This window comes from Gastrolobium bilobum, unplaced genomic scaffold (assembly GCF_033153095.1).
Source record: "Gastrolobium bilobum isolate Gb01-03AN ecotype WA unplaced genomic scaffold, APGP_CSIRO_Gbil_v1 utg167146, whole genome shotgun sequence".
Taxonomy (NCBI): Eukaryota; Viridiplantae; Streptophyta; class Magnoliopsida; order Fabales; family Fabaceae; genus Gastrolobium; species Gastrolobium bilobum.
The window spans coordinates 11,374-30,822 of record NW_026897273.1 but is presented as its reverse complement, the minus strand read 5'-3'; the positions used below and the strand labels follow the sequence as shown (position 1 = coordinate 30,822).

General features: G+C 37.0%; 1 non-coding gene across 1 annotated transcript; it reads right to left on the bottom strand.

The window, feature by feature from the left end:
- Nucleotides 1-18,651: 18,651 nt before the first annotated feature.
- LOC133305637 (small nucleolar RNA R71) lies at nt 18,652-18,758 on the bottom strand. The gene has a single exon (XR_009750774.1). It is a non-coding gene; the product is annotated as a small nucleolar RNA R71 (small nucleolar RNA).
- Between the last annotated feature and the right edge of the window lie 691 nt (nt 18,759-19,449).

Sequence of the window (19,449 nt, the reverse complement as noted above, 5' to 3'; positions counted from 1 at the left end):
TGGCATGATAGGAAGATCACACCTAGAGACTTCAAGGTGGGGGATCAAGTACTTCTATTCAATTCCAGGTTGAAGCTATTTCCAGGGAAGCTGAAATCTAGATGGAAAAATTTTGAAAAATCAAAGAAAATTTTTTGCTACGTGCTGGGCGCTAAAACGTTAATCCTGACCGTTTTAGCGTCCCTAGAGTTGCATCATTATGAAACTCTCTGGTTGTGCGCGCTAAGACGTTCACTATGAGCGTTTTAGCGTTCACCAACAACACCAATACAGGCACTCTGGCCAACCGCGCTAAAGCGCTAATTCTGACCGTTTTAGCGCTGTGCTGCACAAAGTGTGCATTTTTCTCTGGACAAGGACGCTAAAGCGCTGGTCAGCCAACGTTTTAGCGCCCCGTCACTTATTCATAAAACACGGTTTCCCTCCCACTTCTCTCATTCATAATATTTTCTTAGTTTCTTGTTATCTCTCTATCTCTCTCTCTCTCCTTGCATCTTGAGTTCTTGCTACAATCTTTCATCGCATCTCATCCACTCCCATTTCAGGTATTCATCAACTTCTCTTCATCTTTTCAATTTGGATTACCTTAGGGTTTACTTCACAACCATGGGAGTTCCTAGTTTGATTCATGAACATGTTATAATTCTATGATTAGATTGTCACTAAATGTTTATGTTTGAATCATGCTGTTGTTTCCATCTGTTTTGGGGTTTAGAAGAAATCCCCTCAATGTTTATTCACATATGCAATTACACACGCACACAAGGTGTTCGTGGAAATGCCTGACCCAAAAATTGGCCTGGCGCTAAAACGTTTGGTTTCAACGTTTTAGCGCCCGTCCAGTTTTTACACACGTTTAAGGCCAGGACGCTAAAACGCTCAGTGTGACCGTTTTAGCGCCCAGGCCCTGTTTCATACAAAATTGAGGGTCTACATTAGGGCATTGTGGGATGTAATTCATACATGTTTTGATCCAAATTCCCCACTATAAGAGTTCTAAATCTGGGAATTGTGGAATTGGATTCATGATATGTAATTGTTTGACATTTGGACTGATTTTCTCTTGTTTGTGTAGGCACAATGTCTTCTTCTTCTCAACCAGCTCCCTCTACACAGGGGAAGAAGAGATATAAGAAGCGAGCCCGAGTGAATCAAGGAGGAGATATTGAGGCTGAGCCTACCCCACAATTTGATGCTCATTTCTGGAAGAGTGAGGAACATGAGAAACGTTATACTGACAAGACTTCCAAGAGGCCATTTGTGAGAGAAAGAAAATTCGTCCTGGAAAAGGATGAATATCCTCAGTTTCAGTCTCAGCTGAAGACCAGGGATTGGGTAACTTTTGGAAAAATATTGGGTGATAGCAGCCCCAACATAGCAAGGGAATTCTTTGCTAATGCGTTTAATGGAGATCAAGGAAGCAGGAGGACCTTCACTAGCTGGGTGAGGGGAAAGAAAGTGAAGTACGATGCTCACACCATCCAAAAGCTGCTGAAGATAAGGTTCTGTGACTATGTCAATAATGCCAGTTGTGAGTTCAGGAAGAACTGGCAGAAAATTGAAATTCCACCAAGGAGAAGTGATCCAGACTTTGAAACCTGGACCAAGATGGGGGCAGCTGAGCCCATTTTGCAGACTATAGCCAAACCTGGTGAAACTTGGGAGCCAACCAAAGATAAGGTTGATCCTAAGTTGATTTGGTTGAGGCATTTAAATGGTGAGGCTAGAGTCTGGTTTCACTTTGTAATCTCAAATGTCATGCCCTCTTCCAACCAGGCAGAGGTCATCCTGAAGAGAGCTGTCCTGATTCACACTATCATGACCAAGGCGAAGGTGGAACTTCCTATTCTTCTTCAGGACAACATTTATGATATGGCTCACTCTGACAGTGACTCTGCTGCTTTGGGTCACTGTTCCTTGATTCAGCTGCTTTGTCAGAAAGCTGGTGTAGATGTTACTGATAATGGGGCACCAACTAAATTGCACCCTACAATTGATGCCGCAATGATAAGAAAGCAATTGAAGATAGGAGGAGGGGAGGCCACAGGATTGACCCCTGGTAGGAAGTCTACAGCTGAGAGTGATGATGAGTTAGAAGAGAGGCTACGGTCAGGGGAGCAATGGACGGTGAATACTGACTTCCGTATGAGACATTTGCGCAGGCGTCTCCGGTTTATGCAGTCCAGCCAGCACTCATTTCAGACATATATGGTGAAGATGATGAAATCTATATGTGAGGCTCAGGGCTTAGATGTTATTGATTACCAGCCTGCTGTTTACCCTCATTCTGATGAGGAGGAAGCCTTTGAGGCAATTGCCCGGACTCACTATGCTGATCATGTGGATGGAGCTGCGACTGCTGATGGTGCTACATCTTCCCATGCTGCACACACTTCAGAGAGACAGCCTGTTGTTGATGCCACTACCACAGAGACCACTGCTGCTGCTGCTGATCCACCTGCTGATACTGGTGCCATGGATGAGGACAGGGGTATTGATCCTGAGTACAACCCCTTGCCTACTGCTGATCCAGGCTCAGATTTGATGTTTACTGATGATGAGGAGTCTACTGACTAGACTCCTCATTTTGTTTTTACACATTTTCTGTTTTTATGGTTTTATTTTGGATACTTTTAGTTACTTTTGGTATTATTTTTAATTTTGTACATTTGTTAGTACATTGAGATTCTCTGTTTGGATGATGCACTTTTGAAATAGTACTGATGCTATTTGTTGATATGTGAATGTGTTTCAGAACTTGTCAACTGCTTTTTAGATTTAAATTAGTTGCTGGGGACAGCAACGTTTAAATCTGGGAATGGGGTGTGAATGAATGACATGATTGCAAAATTCCATGGTGATATCACACAGTTGATGATGACACACAGTTGATGAGCCACAAACAGGGAAACATCTCAATCCTTTCTTTTAAATTCTTGTGAATGTAGTTTTAGGTAGTTTAGGTAGTGTTGTATATGTACAAAGGTTGGATTTAGAGTTGAGATGATGTGAATTTTATGAGGATAGGATGATCAAAGTTTTACATGATTGATCAAAAAATTTTGATGCAATTTGAAATCCTTGCATGTGTGCTAAATGATATGTTTGCATGACTCATGCTATGTGAGGAGTAGAGAGATCAGTTTGATGTATATAGAGGAATTCAAGCATGCACTTTGAACTGTGAGACATAGAGCCTATACAGAAATTTTTTTGTTCAGAGAGCACTTCACTGTATGAGTAACTCTAGAACTTGCCTCGTTTCTAACTTGAAATAGTTCATGGTTTGTAAAGTAGAGTTTATTGAGGCATTTTTCTTTTGAACCAAATTTTCCTATTGCATGGAAGCCTTAAGTCTAAACTTGTTGTGATAAAACTAAGAGCCCTACACTTATTCCAAATCCTAAGTTTTCAGATTATGTGTTCAGATAAGGGGTAAAGGATGAAAGCTCTGTTGGAGAAAGGTGTTTCTGCAATGAATAAAAATATTAAGTGTTAAGTGTTGGAAATTTGGAGAAAAAGAAGAATAAAAAGGAAAAATGAAGTAAAGGCACAAAGTGCTTGGTTTGGAAAAGGAAAAGAAAAAGGAAATGAGGAAAAAGGGAAATTAAAACAACACAAAGTGTTGAAAGTTGGAAGAAAAGGAGGAAGGAAGTTCAAGAAAAAGAAAAGTTGTAGAAAAGGTGGTGAAAAGAGTAAATGAAAAGGAAGAAGAGAATGAGAAGGATTAAGGAGTACATAGATAAATTCAATAATGATCCTCCTCTTATCTGAATCTGATTCATCTATCTAACCTTCTGCAACATCAAATCCTACCTTTAGCCAACTATGTGCCAAGCCATTTTCCTTCTCCTATACAGAATCCTATCCCTAGTCAAGTCATACCACCAAAGCCTCTTTTGTTCTGCTTATGAATCACTGTCACTATGGAAAGTGAGAAGATGGGCAAGCTTATAGTAGTTTGAGTGCAGTGGAGATGGAGTGATGAGTACACCCTTAGACACTAGAGTGCAAGAGAGTTTATTCTCACAATTTTTGAGAAGTTCCGAGTGAGGGGGTGTTTTGTGTTAAAGGTCTCTGCATTTCATCTTACTGATCTGTTGGAAGTCATGTGATGAGGTTAAGCAAGTCATAGTAAAAGATAGATTGGTTGTTAGATTGTATCTTGGAAAGTTGATCTGTCATATTTCAATCCAACCTCATAAATTTCATGTGTAAAGAATCTCAAGTCTTTCTCTGTCTTTAAAGTTATTGCTGAGGACAACAATATTCAAATCTGGGAATTGTGATGAACCCTTAGTTCATCATGGTTTTTAGCAGGAATTAGGATCAAATTGTGTGATTAAATGATGAAAAACAAGGTTAATGTCCTAAGATGTCCTCAATTACAAGTTCAAGAGCTTTATTAGAAATTTGTATGATTCTTGTAGGAAAATCAAGCTTGAAAGGCAACTGGAGAAGGAAGAAGATTCTGGAGCTCAAGAGGAGAAAAATTGCCTAAGTGTTGAGCGCTAAAACGTCCACACTGAGCGTTTTAGCGCCCTGCTACAGGAAGAGGCCAAAACTTGCTGGTGATGAGCGCTAAAACGCCCACACAGAGCATTTTAGCGCACTGCTGCACTTAGAAGATGGAAAATTGCTGGTCTTGGACACTAAAACGGCCTGCAATAAGCGTTTTAGCGCCCTGTAGTGGAAAAAGGACTCTGGTCTCCACCGCTAAAACGTCCAAATCAAGAGTTTTAGCGTTGGAGTCAGTTAAAGTCAGTTGAGCATTCACCAAGTTTGGACGCTAAAACGATCATTCCTTAACGTTTTAGCATTTTTGTCAGTTAAAAGCAGTTGAGCATACGTAAAGCATGGACGCTAAAACGGTCACTTATGGACGTTTTAGCGCCCACATCAGTTTTCTGTTTTTAATTGTAACACTATAAAAGGCAAAGCCTTCACACTTAGTAAAAAATCTGGAATTTTCTCTCTCTCTCTTAAACTTTAGTCTGACTTCTCTCTAAATTCTCTTAGTGTTTTAGTTGTTTGTATTAGGATTTCTTTGTAATAGTTTGCAGATTGAAGACTTTCAACATGGAAATGAAGTTTGATTCTTCTTCTCTTGTCTATTCCTTAGTCATGTATGAGTAGAGTCTTTGTAGTCTGAATGCAATAGAACTCCATGATAATATTATGTTGATCTGATTAATATGATGAAGTATTTTTCATGTGTTGATTTGAGATTTTCTGATTTAATTATTTCTATCAAGGAAGTAGTGTAGAACAGGGATGTTTATGTGACTTCTGTATCTGATAATCTCAACATCAGAATTCTAGTACCCAAGGGATTGATGCTAGAGTTCTGATGTAATCTTAAGACTTTAGTATTTCATGCATGTATTAAGAAAGAGATCACCAAAGGATTGGGGTTTCTGATTAATGTATCTATCAGGGTAGTAAGGGATTACATCTTGATGATAAGTAAAAGGTTGATTAACATCACATGGAAAAGAATTCATCATATGATCAGTTTTACATGGGTTATTATGGAGGAAAGTTGTTTTCTGACTACTTGTTGTTTTATTAATTCTTAATCCATATTTATTTTGTGTCAAATTACTTACAATCAATTTTCTGGTGACAAATTATTCATGACTTTTACAAATTCTTATCTGATTCAAATTAGTTTTCTATGGTTTATTGGTGCTTGAACACAATTCCTCGTGGGAACGATCTTTACTCATCATTTTATTACTTGTACGACTAGTGCACTTGCTAAACGTCCAACAGATTTTAAGCACATTTTGGAGAAAACCTATTACACAAAAGTGATAGCTTTTGATCTTGTGATCCTAAACCTTTTTTCTTTTCTTCTTGAAGAGCTTTGTAGTGAGAGAAACCTTCATCTAAAGAGAATTGGTACTATTCACCTAGAGAGAGAAAGTTAGGATTTTTATAAATTGGTTAGTGGAAAAGAAAGCTTGGTGTTCAAGGAAGCTATTCAATGTATTAGTTCTTAATTTTGATGGTAGGAACTTATATTTTATGGTGTTACAGTTTGATTAGGGTTTGTGAAGATCATGAATATTTGATGTTGTTTGATGTGGTTTGAACTTGTATTGAGGTTGTATGTTAAAACTATGTAAAACTATGCTTGAAAATATATAAAATAAGTTCAAGAGTCTTGTATTGTTGACAAAATACAATTCGGCCAAATGGGGTTAATTGTGTAAACTATGTGTTTAATGAAATTTCAAAATGAAATTAAGAGTATAGGATAATTTAATGATGTTTGTTTCAAAAGAAATCAATTGGAAAATGTGAGATGAAATCATGGATTTCTAATTAAGGCCATCGACTGTGAACACTTTAAATAGCAAGGATTAATAATTGATTATGTTTAATTGTCTAAAGTATGCCTAGTGTATGATTAGTTAAGATTTAAAGTGGTTTACATTGAAAAGAAATCAAATTAATGACATAGGAATTGTATAAGTGTCATTGGAAAAATATAGAGCGTAAATGTCAAGTAATGATTTTGTAATTGAACTGGAGTGTTTCAAGAATTGTGTAGTGTAATCAAGTTAGACTAAAGTCGTGTTAAGTAGGGATGAAAGTGAGCTGGGCTGGGACAAGCTTTGCCCCGAAAAGCCCAAGCCTACTCCAAAATTTTTTAATTTGGCCTGACCCATGCCTAGTACGAGTCTAACTGTTAGCCTGGCTTGGCCCGTTTATAAAAAAACAAATAGCCTGGCCTAGTCCGTTAGCTTGTTAATTTTTAACTTCCAAGCAGAACCATGAATCAACTCTACAAAATACTCAAATTCTGTTGCTAAACCAAAAATCATAATTTCAACGTCCAAACAGAAGCATGAATCACAACAAAACTCATACAATCTCCATTTAAGTCAATTTCAAAAGAAAAATGCTCAAACTAAATAACATATATTTCATCAGATCCAACAAACAAATCTATACTATGTAAATTAAAATAACTACGTGAATCCAAAAAACACATCATGATGCTTGTAATAAGTATAACATCTCCCAAAAACCTTTTAATATATTCATATACACAATCTAACATGCTGAGATGTTGGTTTCTCCTACATAAGAAATAAAGTCAGATTTCTATTAAAATATAATTAAGTTATAAATAATTGCAATTGATTAAATATATATCTTTTGTTTTTTCTGCAAATTATACTTATTCTATTTTATTTTATTTAAAATAAATAATACAATATAGGCCGGCCTGTAGGCTTATAGCCAAGCTTTGTGAAAGTGAGCCTACGGCCTTTTTATTAAACAACCTTTTTCAAGGTCCAAGTCCGGCCTATTTTACGAAATATACTAGGTCAGGCCTGGCCTGACGTAGGCCGAGCCGTAAGCCCCTGTAGGCCGGCCCGGCCCAGTTTCAGCCCTAGTGTTAAGGTATGCTAAGCCTTAATAAAGTATTTTGAACTTACTTGGGTTAGTGATTTAACTAACTAGAAATATGGATCTAATGTTAAGGTGTGAGATTATGTTAAGACTTGTGTGTTATAGTATGAACTGTTAGTATAAAGAGTGATTAAAAGAATTACCAAGTGGATAATAAAGTTAATATGTGAACGATATTTGTTTGTGTGCATAGTGATATGTGTTTTGCATTGATGATTGATTGTATTTTATGAATAATATTAGAGTTTAAAGGGATACACTAAGTGGAAGTAAAGAGTGCAGGTTACATGGACAATAAGTTATTAATAGGAACGCTAATCAAGTAAGTTCTCGGTTTAGGAGCTTTCTTCATCTTAATGTTCCGCCGTAATCAAGTCGATTATGGTTTCTATTTGAAATATCTGTGAGAAATGTTAATCCTAACATAGATTGCATTCATATAGGATCAATATTTATATATGCTTGATATGTTTTAAAAATATAACTTTATGTAAGTTGATTGAACTTGCTGTAAATTATTATGTTGATACTTGATGTATGAATTCGTGTGTAAATATGTGATTTATTGTGATTAACATGCAAAACAGTTGATGCATTGATAACATGTGCATTATGTATGATTGTTATGAATAACATGTCAATAGAAGTAATATTGATAACATATATTTTGTTACACTTATTTGTTACTCTTGGTTAGTATTTTTAGGATTTATTTGAGTTAAATAAAAGTCTTTTGGGTCAAATCAGAATTCTAGATTTTAATTGGGTTTAATTGATTTTCGTCAGAATTCCCCAGATTTACACTACTTTCGTATTTTGTATATATCTATATCTACAAATTTCCTATTGACTCCATTCTTGTTGCGTTTTGTAGCTACTAGAGAGGGCTATAATCTCTATTTCAGTTACTGAAGCCTAATTCGGACAGGAAGATGGTCGAAACCTGAGCCCAATATGACGTGTTTTTGCTGGAATTTATTTTTACGTTTAAACTTGTAAATTATATTAGAACCCAATGTGTTGAGGGCCCAAGGCCATGTTTCAATGTTTTATTTTATTTTATTAATTTTTTATTTTATGTACGGGCCGAAGTGGTGAAACCCTAACCCGTTCTGAATGTGGGTTATTTAAGGGAAACGTTAGGAAACCCTTCGGCAGTCAAATTTTGGAATTGAACAATTGTTTTGAGTTTTCTTTATCGAAATCTGGACTCTTTCTCTTCATCTTCTTCTTCTTTTATTTTATTTTGAATGATGTTTAACCTTGCGATGCTATGCTAAACACCTTTAATCAATCTAAGGTTAAAGGTTCGTTAGTTTATTTCAAAGGATATGTTTTTAACTTTTAAATCAGGTTCATTTTTTTCCCAATTCAAGTTGAATATCATGCGATTGTAAGTATTCAAACTGAATAATGCGATTGCACTCTATAAGGAAAAATTGATCTCTAGATTTAATGATCAGATTAATTTACCCGATGAACATAAGTTGAACAAATCAAAACTACTGCGATCGCATAGTTGAGATACTGTATTCAACCAAACGTTATGTGATAGTCTAGACAGGGTTTCAATTGAATTTGAAGATTCAGAATTCAATTGGGCTTAATCACAAATTGATATATTTTATCTTTTAATCCAATGACGAAATAAATTAATGAATCCTGATTCTTTAGGTTGATTGCTTTTAATTCTGATTTTTAAATCCAAATTTCAAATCTATCCTTATTTAAATTTCAAATCAACAAAATCCCATCTTCCTTTTATAGTATGTTTCTGATTTCTTGCAGGTTCTTTGCGAGACGATTTGAGTTGCCCTATCACTACAGACCTAAAGCTCGGTAATTTGCGCGGGTTCGACAACGCACGTCAAATATGCATGCATTGATGTTTACACTTAATGCATTATGTTGAACTTGAATTTGTAAATAACATGTGGTAGTGTTTATTACATTTGATTGATGTGTTATCTGATACGGTTTGATTGATTTAATATGTTTTGTTGATGTGTTTATTGATTGTGTTGACGATTGAAATTCTATGTTTTGATGTGATTATGTTTGTGTTGAAATTATGTGTTGTGGGTATGTTGCGACTCAGCAAGTGCACCGATCGTAAAGTAATAAAGTGTACCGGAGTACGAGATCGTTCCCACGAGGATCGAATTTTCAAGAACTAGTTCACTAATCGTGTTTTAGTTGGACAATCAAGAATTGGATTAGAGAGAATTGTAATTAAAAACAAACAATAACATGCAACTAAAAATTCAGAATTAAAAAGACAATTGAAAATATGATTGATTAAAGAATTAAAACAAGCGTAGTTAGGGTTTCGACTTCCCTCAATATCCTCTATATGCAATTAATTTAATTGTCAAGAATCCATTGGCAAATCTTAATTAAATCTTGGGCTGATTGGTTCGTCCATGGATGTTTTAGCATGTTGTTTGTGCACCAAAACGTCCTCCCAGTGTATTGTTGTCTGCCTCTGGGCGTTTTAGCGCGCTGTATGGCGCCAAAATGCCCTCTTCAAAGGGTGATTTGTTGTTGCTGGACCGTTTTGGCGCTCTGTCTGGCCGCCAAAACATTCTGCTCCAGTGAGTTCTTTGTTGTTTTCCTTCATTCGAGCGTTTTAACGCTCTCTTGGACGCCAAAACGTCTTCTTCCAGCTTGCACATGCATGAAATCTTGCTTCTTTAAGTCTTCTACTCTTCTTGTTGCATTCCTTTGATCCCAAAAAGCCATAATGGATGTCAAAAATCCCTTGAAATAAGAATTATGACAACATGTTAGCAAGATATTCAATTCTTGTGACTTTACGGTGTAAAACCCTAATTTTCATGCAATTCATGATGTATTTCAAGTATACTTAGACCTAATATAATGGTAAACCAAGGGTTTATCAACCATTCCTAGATTTAAATATTGTTGTCCTCAGCAATCAACTAGAATAAACTATGGGAAATCAATTAGGACTTTCAATTGCATGGAATTCGTAGGCAGGATTTAATCATAGACATGACCACAGAGCATTCAGACTTAAGAAGGATGATACATCAAAGCAGCAAGATTCATAATCCATTAGTAAAAATTTCAATGAAATTCCTTAAGATTAAGACAAGGAAAAATTTCTGATACACTCTCTTACTAGGATTTCAATTCACTCACACTCAACTGTTTAGAGGGTTGGTGTTTCACTCTTCTTCCACTAAATCAACACTACCATAGGCTTGCTTATATTCTCGCTCTCCACGGTTCTTTTGATAAATCAAGCAGATCAAGAGGTCTTCAGCAGGGTTGTAATGTGTCCTGGTTAAAGGAAGGGAAAGATTTTTGGAACAAAGCTCAAGATTAAAAATTCAGATTCAGAAGAAAAGGAATAAGTGTAATTCATTCTTTTCAGTTGTAACACCTTTCTTCTTCTTTCCAGTTCTTTCTTCTTTTTCATTTGAACTTTTCTCTTTTGTCGTTTTCTTTCCAAGAACATTTTATTTCTTGTTTTTCACTTCTTTTCCTTTCTTTTCTTTGAGCAATTTTGTTTGCTCTTCTTTGTTCTAACCAACTTTTCTTCCTTGGGATTTTCCCTTTTCATTTGTACTTCTATTCATTGAACACTTGTGAAACCACAACTTACATCCACTCTTTACTTCAAATCTAAATATTAATCTTCAATTAAGGTGATGATTTAATTAGGGAAGTGGCTATTCACATTCAAGGGTTTTCATGAATAACAAGTCTAGGCTCAAGGGGCTTAACTAAGGAATTTCAGCAAAGGTTATCTATTTGACCAACTAATTAAAGAAGAACATGCCTCTATCATCTCTACAAAATATATCATAGACCATTTCAATCAAGAAACAAAGCAAGTTCTAGAGTATCTCATCAGTGAAATGCACACTCAATAAAAATTTTCTGTATAGGCTCAAAACCTCACGGCTATGAATGCACAGTAATTTTCCTGATCTTTTTCTAAAAAAATTTCATCACTAAATAATGTATTCAATGAATTATGTCACTTATTGCAATGATGCTCTTTATGACAAATTATATAAGTGCATCATCATGCTCTGAATCAATTACTAATTTAAAATTCCCGCCATTTTTCAATTCACAACACTCAGAAAACTTTTCAAAATATTCAGAATTTTCACAAAACAGTGGCTTGGGGTTTTTCAAACAATTAAAAACTTTAACATGAAAAATGAAATTAAAAAAAAAAATTAAGGAAAAAGGGGATTTGAGATAGTTCCCTGTCTCAACTCGAGATTCTGTGTATCCTCATAAAGTTCTTCTGGCTCGATCCATTGTGCTAAGATGGAACGCAATCCTATTCCCAGATTTAAATGTTGCTGTCCTCAGCAACAGATTTAAATATAAAAAAAAGAAATCGCGTGGAAGCTAAGGATAACTAGTCACTCATTCTGAAACAGCATAAAACAATCCAAACTAATCAGTCATAATAGTGAAAGTATGAAATCAGATCACAGGGTTAACCTAGCAAAATAGTAGTCTCAAATCACAAAATAACAAAAACTAAAAGGGAAATATGGGGATGTAATTATATTGGAAACTGCAGTTGGTTTGTCCAGCTTTGTCATGCTTTGTTGTCTGGAGAAATTCTTGAATTGTATCAGAATCATAGTGTATCTCCTTTCCTCTTACATAGTTGATGTATTCTCTATTCGCCCCTTGCTCCACTGTGTAAGCATTGGCGTAGAACTCTCTAGCCAGCTCTTCTATGGCTTTTACTGGTAGTCGCCTGAATTTCCTCCATCCTCTTGCCACCATTATGTTGTAGAAGTTCGGGTGCTGCCCTTATTTCAGGTAGAATTTCCTCTCTCTCTCTGACAAAGGGTTTCTTCTTTATCTTCTTATTGAACCTGGAAGCATGAGCTGTGGACCGAAACCGGTGATCATCATAACCAGCTTCAGTTGCTGGCCTAGAACTGGATCCTCCTCGGTTCACCTGTTGCTTCTTGGTATTCTTGCTCCTTGTTGACATATCCTGTAAATCAAAAAATATCCATGTCAATGACAGTGTATGAATCAGTTACTGGATGTATCTTATAAAGGGTGTTCTCATCTTTGTGTGTATAACTTTGCTGTTAAAATTGTAGCACAGAATTCGCTACCTAGATTTTTAAGCATGCATCAATTTAACTTGTTGATGTTTGTATCCCCCATTAGTTCAGTATTAATTCAAAAACAGATCAGCCATATAACAATCCAGTAACAATTCATGATGCAATCTGTAAATTTAATCATGGAGCTAAGCTTCTCCTCTTAAGTTAAGGTTCTAATTCAATTTTAATCTTACGAAAACAAATATCTCAACAAGTAATCTTAGTGAATGCAAAATATCACAACTCACCGAGCTCATTAAGTTTAATCCTAAGGTATCATTAGTCATAGTGCATATCATTTCTAAGGATTAATGTAAATTCAATGATAATCAAACGGAACCACTGATTTGGTCAAATTCCTTTTCATGTATGCCCTATTTTCTTCAACTGTGGTTCATGCATTTCATCGAACACATGGTGTGCTTCATTTGAATGTAAAAAAAATTAACCTATGCGAACATGTAAAAATCCATTCCAATTCACACTGCACACAACAATTATCCAATTAAACAATCATATTCAAGTTTACATTCAACCTCACTCAACAGCTCAATCCATTGAACCCTAGGTCCTATTTTAACGTTTGAAACCCTATGCTCCGTGAATCCAATTCAGAATTTTACTTAGCAATGCAAAAATTAAAGATAGTGAGGAAAGAAATTACCTGGATTTCCTTGTGTGTTTCGAGCTGAGAGATGATTGGGGGAGTGAGATGGAGAGAATGCAGAAGAATGATATGAGGTGCTAATGAGAATGAGAGTGAGGATGAGGGAATGGGGAATGAGGGGGGAAATAAAAAGCATTTGAAAAAGACTGAGCCGCGTGAGGGCATTCTAACGCTCTGTTTGCGCGTTACAACGCTCAGTGGAGTGGGGTTGGGTTCTGTTACTTCATGAGTGCATTTGAGCGCCCAGAATAACGCTAAAACGCACTCTTCGAATCCTTAACTATCCCTTTCAAGAGCATTTTAATGCCTAGTAGAGCAGTAAAACGCTCATAGGCAGTGAAGTTTGATCCTTTTCCCTTATGAGCACATTTTAGCGCGCATGTGGCCGCTAAAACGTGCTATTTGAACTCAGCTTTGGTTTCTTCAGCGTTTTAGCGCTCTGTTGAGCGTTAAAACACTCTCAGGCAGTAAGGATTTTAAATTAACTTAGAAAATTAAAGAAAACATACCTTAGCTGCTTGAGCCCTCTTCTTCCTGTCACTTTAGACTAGAACACCATTAGTATCAGACATCTACCTGTTTTTTTTTTTTTTTTGAAATCAAAATTAAATAAAATTAATTTTAAAATAAAATGGTAACTTATGGGTTTGCCTACCCATCAACGCTTCTTTAACGTCACGAGCCTGACGTACCTGGTTCAAGTTACCTCTACAAGGGCAACAATGGTTGTTCCCCTGCCTATTTCTCCTCTCATGTATAGTTTCAGCCGTTGACCATTTACGGTGAAGCTTCTGTCAGAATCCAGTGGACTGATCTCCACTGCTCCATATGATTTCATGTTCTTCACAATAAACGGTCTTGACCATCTGGACTTCAATTTCCCTGGAAAAAGACGGAGGCGAGAGTTGAAGAGTAATACCTGATTTCCTACCTTAAAGTCTCGAGGTAGGATCTTCTTTCCATGCCATTCCTTCTTCTTCTCTTTGTAGAGACTTGCGCTCTCGTATGCAGAAAGTGTGAACTCGTCTAGCTCATCCAGTTGAAGTAGTCTCTTTTCATCTGCGGTCTTGTAGTCGAAGTTCAGGTACTTGATTGCCCACAGTGCTTTGTGTTCCAACTCCACTAGTAAGTGACAAGCTTTCCCGAACATTAACAGGAAGGGAGACATTCCTATTGGTGTCTTGAGTGTAGTCTGGTATACCCACAGTGCATCATCAAGCTTCTTAGACCAGTCTTTCCTGGAACTTCCGACTGTTTTCTCCAAGATACGTTTCAGCTCACGGTTGGATACCTCCACTTGACCACTTGTTTGCAGATGATACGGTGTTGCAATCTTGTGCTTCACTCCGCATTTAGCCAGCACGTATTCTACTTGTCTGTTGTCAAAATGAGTCCCTCTGTCACTTATGATTGCTCGCAGTACTCCATATTGGACGTATATATTTCTTTAAGGAATGCGATGACTACTCGAGCATCATCAGTAGGAAGAGCAACAACCTCAACCAACTTGGAGACGTAATCCACGGAAACAAGGATGTATTTGTTGCCATAAGATGGGAGAAAAGGTCCCATGAAGTCTATTCCCCACACATCGGAGATCTCAACCTCCAATATATTGTTGAGGGGCATTTCACGTCTTCTGGAAATATTCTTTGTTATCTTGTTAGTATATGGATGTCCTAGAGACAATCTTTTGATTAGATTAGGACATAAGTGGATCTTTGTATTGTTGCAAATAAATAAAAGCATTCTTTATCCTGTTTCATATTTTGTCTCGATATTACTGTTAATATTATATATGAGTAACTGGATAAACCCCTTGGAATAAAATAGGTATCTCTTGAGTATCTGTGATGAGATCACGATCATGAGGATTCAAGGATACTGGATGTTTATTCTTAATTTTATGTTCCTAGTCTAGAGACACTGAGAATGGGGATCAGAGATCTCGGGTAAGACTAGCACGACTTATCTACTTGTATTCGGATACAAGGTAAAGACCTCATGAGCTACAGATATGAAGATGTCTTAGCTAAAGTCGTGGGTGGATCCTATAAGGGTATAGCTCGCACTGAACAGACCCACAAAAGAGACTCTCTGAGGAAATCTCACAGAGAGTATCATTAGAGTAGTCTCTTTATATTTGGGTATGTCTTTCCTTAGACCAGAAGTTATTGCTTAGACTGTGTTCTAGAAGGCATGCTTAGACTGTATACCTCGTCTGCCTGAAACATGGAGACTCATAGGTATACTGTTGGGCTTGTCCTGAAAGAGCACATGGCTAGGGTGATAAGCTGAAGGAATTCGTCAAATCTTTGTGAGAGATTAGGTTATCTGTAAACCAGAGAAATTGGGATGACATTTACAGGGACTCGGGAATCTATGCATAGTAAAAGAGATCATGAGATGATCTTCCTTTAGAGTCAGTAAATTGAAGATTCCCTATTTCGAATAAAGCTTACCCTAAACCACAAGGGTTGATACGTTTCCTTACCCTAGGTTTTATGGGAAGGTAACCGAGACGAAAGGAAATACATACAGCAACCAAATATGTGTAATAAGATGATCAAGTCATTAATCTAACTAGTTCTGGGGCAACAAAGCATTGCTAGTGCTCTGTGTTGTCATTAGATGGGTTGTGGACTTATTGGGCCCAAACCCATTTATGTCAGTGGCTATGTTGGACCTAATGGGTCACACGCTAACACCTAACTGTCTAGATGAACTAGCATTAAAGGTATTGGGCCTAATAATGGTCATTAGTCGAAGAAGTAGTTTGGAAGTCCACCTTGAGGGTGGAGGGCGCATGGATCACAATAATGGGCTTGGATAGTCCAAGACACTACTAATTAATTTAATTGGTTAAATTAATTATCAAACATTTAAATTTTGAATTTTGAAATTTGGAATTTGAATTTTGAATTTTGAATTTTGAATTTGAATTTTGAAATTCGAATTTTGAATTTGAAATTTGAAATTGGAATTTTGAAATTTGAATTTTGAATTCGAATTTTGAAATTTGAATTTTGAAATTTGAAATTTGAAATTTGAATTTGAATTTTGAATTTGAATGTTTGAAAGTTTGAATTTGAATGTTTGAAATTCGAATTTAAATATTTGAATTCAAATTTGAATTGGCTATGAAAAGTTGTTTCATAAAAAAAGGATAAGATAAGATCTTGTTGGAACAAATCACTAGTATCAAGAGGAGATCTTTTGGACTTGATCCAAGAAGATTGGGGCGCTGATTTTGGCTGTTGGTGAGTGTCATTTAGTCATCAAAATCAGCTCCAAAAGATACGGTCTGTTGGGAGAATATTTGAGTGAGTTGATTCAAGTTTGAATGCAACTACTCAAACGTATCTGGACTCCTTTTGGGACTGAATGGGGCGCACAGTATGAGTGGTCATGTGATGACCATCAGGTCAGAATCTTGAGTAGATAAAGACCTTATCTCATAAGGATTCAATGGAGAGGTTGTTGGGAGTTTTGAATTGCAACAACTCCTTTATCTCCTCATTTGTTATGCGCCACTTTCATTGGATTTTGAAGTGAAAAATCTGATTTCACTTATTTATTCCCTCACTCTCTTGTGCAATATATAAGTGTGTTCCTCCTTAGGGTTTTTTGAGAAAAAGACCTAGCCATTCTCTCCTCTTTCCATGCGCCACCTTGTGAGGTTTTCTCTCTGAAAACATCACTCTTCTAAACACATTTGCCTAGCCTCCTCTTTCATACATTGAGCGCATAGCAAGCCTCATTATGGTGATCAATTGGTGGTTCTACAAGAAGGATTTCTTGCATCTAGACGCGGGTGGTGTGGATCAAGTTAGAGGGTTTGAACCCTTCAGACCTGACCTTGATCATCTTGAAGTTTCACGAACAAGGTATAATATACGTCTTAAAGCACGTATCTTGATATGCATGTGTGTTCCGCTAGCGAAAAATTTTGTTTTTCCCTATCACATGCCTCGACCTTCAAGGTCATTTTACTTTCAAGTGGTATCAGAGCCTGGTTGCTTTACTATCGGCGGGTGATGGTACCTTGTTTGTGAGAATGCTTTTCACGGTTAAAATTTCTTTAAAGAGTTAAAGATTCAATTTTTTACATATGGATTTTAATATACAATGCTTTAAATCATTAAAGTTATCGTTTTTATGAACATGTCAATATGATTGCTATGTTCATATATCCATATGTGTTCATGGTTATTTTTCTCTTTCTTTATGAAAGTTTTAAAAAGGAAACATGATGAACCCTTAGTTCATCATGGTTTTTAGCAGGAATTAGGATCAAATTGTGTGATTAAATGATGAAAAACAAGGTTAATGTCCTAAGATGTCCTCAATTACAAGTTCAAGAGCTTTATTGGAAAATTGTATGATTCTTGTAGGAAAAGCAAGCTTGAAAGACAACTGGAGAAGGAAGAAGATTCTAGAGCTCAAGAGGAGAAAAATTGCCTAAGTGTTGAGCGCTAAAACGTCCACACTGAGCGTTTTAGCGCCCTGCTACAGGAAGAGGCCAAAACTTGCTAGTGATGAGTGCTAAAACGCCCACACAGAGCGTTTTAGCGCGCTGCTGCACTAAGAAGATGGAAAATTGCTGGTCTTGGGCGCTAAAACGACCTGCAATAAGCGTTTTAGCGCCCTAAAGTGGAAAAAAAGATTCTGGTCTTCACCGCTAAAACGTCCAAATCAAGAGTTTTAGCGTTGGAGTCAGTTAAAGTTAGTTGAGCATTCACCAAGTTTGAGCGCTAAAACGTCAAACAAGTTTTTGGCGCCGTTGCCGGGGAATTTGTTTTTCAACACTAACTGATACTATAGAATTCTGAGATTGAATCGTTTTATTTTCAGTGTTTTAGTTTATGTTAAGTTTCTGGTCAATTTTGATTCTGGTATATGCGAGGTACACTTGATCCGAATTTGTTGTTGTATGATCCAGAATCAAAAAGGACATTGAGGAAGCACAAAAGGGCAGCCAGGCAAAGGAGACAGTTGCAAGAAATTGGTGAATCAAGTACGGTTAATCAGGAAGAGATAATGGCAGAGAATCACAGACCACCACCACCACAGAGGACACTGGGAGAGTACATGACTCCTGCAGTGATTCCTCCAATTGGGAGTGTTGTGCGCCCAACAGTGGAGCCCAACAACTTTGAATTGAAGCCTGCTTTGATACATTTGATGCAGAAGGATCAGTTTGCTGGAACCAGTGCAAAGGACCCTTACTTGCACATAGAGAACTTTCTATTGTTGAGTGATACTGTGAAGATAAATGGTGTCACAAGAGATGCAATTCTATTGAGACTATTCACTCATTCACTGACGGATGATGCAAGGAGATGGCTGCAATCATTGCCTCAAGGAAGTATAACAACTTGGGATGATCTGCAAACCAAGTTCTTGCAGAGGTTTTTCTCAGCATCTAAGAGGGCCAAGTTGAAGGATGAGATTACAAGCTTTAAGCAGAAAGAGTCAGAATCCATTTATGAGGCTTGGGAGAGATTCAAGACTTTGTTGAGGAAATGTCCACAGCATGGAATTGAGGCATGGCAACAAGCAGCAATCTTCCTGCAAGGAATGACCACTAACACTTGAACCTTGGTGCATGCCACTGCTGGTGGATCATTGACTACCAAGACCCCTCAATAAGCCTTGGATATCTTTGAGTCATTAGCATCTCAAGAATTTGATAATGCTCCAGTGGCTGACAGAAGGACAGGAGTCATCAGGTTGGATGGGTATGATGCTCTGTTGGCAAGGAATGATCAACTGATGCAGACACAGAGACAACAGCAGCAACAATTAGATACCCTTATTAAGCAACTCTCTTCACAAAAGGTAGCTTCTGTAGAAACAAAGAGTGTATGTGCTATCTGTGGCAAGGGCCATGTGACAGAGGAGTGTGATTATAGGGGATCACCAGAACAAGCAGAGGTGAATGGAGTGTGGTATGATCAGAATAATCAAAGGAACTACAACAATCAAGGAAAGAATATTTATATGCCACCATGGAAAAACAAGAATCAACACCCAGGATTTAGCTATAGTTCCAACCATCAATTGAATCCACCATTACATCCTCCACCACCGCATATGAAGGAGCAGTCAAGTGATCCTGCTGCATGGGAGAAAGCGTTTGCTCAGTTATCTAAGACAACTCAGGATTATATTCAGGGTTCTAATTCATTCAGGGAAGAGACAACTGCATTAATGCAGGAGACCAGAACTTCT